Here is a 1,614-nt window from a genome sequence, read left to right as displayed (position 1 = left end):
CACACAAATACACACACTCACACACACATACACACACACACACACACACACACACACAAATACACACACACACACACACACACAATCTCAAACACACACACACACACACACACGCACGCACGCACGCACGCACACGAGTTTGTTTCTACACACACCTATGAACTAACAAAAACTGCTGCAGAATGTGACTATAGTTTGATGCACTAAACACACAACAAGTTAAAACACTCACAATGTCTGGTTTTCTATCATGTCAGCGTTCAGTTCAGAGTTCAGATTGTAGTGATTAGTTGTGTAAGTGAACACAAACATCACAGAAACTGTATGCATATGTTATGTGTCATTTTGCTTTACCATTTTGCTGCTGTTAGGTACAAAATATGATTTTGAATTAGACAAAAATGTAGAAAAAAATTGAGATTTAATCGGAAATGTTCGGTAAAAAATGTTTCTACGACAAACGGTTCATCCAAAAATGAAAATTATCTGAAAATATACTCACCCTCAGTCCATCCAAGATTAGGATGAGTTTGTTTCTTCATCAGATCTGGAGAAATGTATAGCATTGCATCAGTGTCTCAGCAATGGATGCTCTGCAGTGAATGGGTGCCGTCAGAATGAGAGTCCAAACAGCTGATAAAAACATCACAATAATCCACAGCACTCCAGTCCATCAGTTAACATCTGGAGAAGACAAAAGCTGAAACAAATCCAGCATTAAGACGCTTTTAACTCAAATATGAGTCCATAATCCATAATCCATTACTTGTGGATAATTTAAATTTACACCTAAATTTTTGGGTGAACTCTTCCTGTTTGACTGGATCAATCATTGATTAGCGGGCAGCTTGTTATTCGATGAACTCGCTCTGATTACGTCTATGAAATAATATAACAGATTTGTACTTTTTATTGATTTTCTTCAAGCTGCTGTATTATTAAATCATCAACGAATGTTATGCTTTATATATATTCTCAGTTTGTTATTTGACATCAAGTCTCTCCATCTATACATCAAGTCAAATAACAAACTGTATGTGGTTCAGACGGGTCTTGACCATCACAGTGTCTCAGTCTGCGGTCTCAGGTCAAGTCAAGTCACCTTTACTTATACAGCGCTTTTAACAATACAGATCGTGTATGAGCAGCTTCACAGTCTCAGGTGTGCCGTGTGACTCTCCATCACTCGCTCTGAGTTTGATCTCGCTGGTTTTTATGCCACCCTCTGAATTACACAGAAACGAGAGGATGACCGGATGTAAATAACAGGCTGCGATCACACATTTCATCTTGCATTTATGGAAACTATGCTCTTGGAAATAACGTAACGGGCCGCTGGAGAAAGAGCTGCTTCACTGTCAAACTCACTGACAGCATGAGATTCAACCTGTAAATGTTACACAAATCATGTGACACTGAAGAGTGCAGTAATGATGCTGAAAATACAGCTGCGCATCACAGAAATACATTATGTTTTAACAGATATTCACATAGAAAACAGCTATTTTAAATTGCTAAAATATTTCATATTTTTTACTGCATTTTTGGTCTATATTTTTCTATACAATTCTATACATTTCTATCTATCTATCTATCTATCTATCTATCTATCTA

This window comes from Sinocyclocheilus grahami, unplaced genomic scaffold (assembly GCF_001515645.1).
Source record: "Sinocyclocheilus grahami isolate Dianchi unplaced genomic scaffold, SAMN03320097.WGS_v1.1 scaffold201.1, whole genome shotgun sequence".
NCBI lineage: Eukaryota > Metazoa > Chordata > Actinopteri > Cypriniformes > Cyprinidae > Sinocyclocheilus > Sinocyclocheilus grahami.
This window is presented reverse-complemented; position numbering follows the sequence as displayed.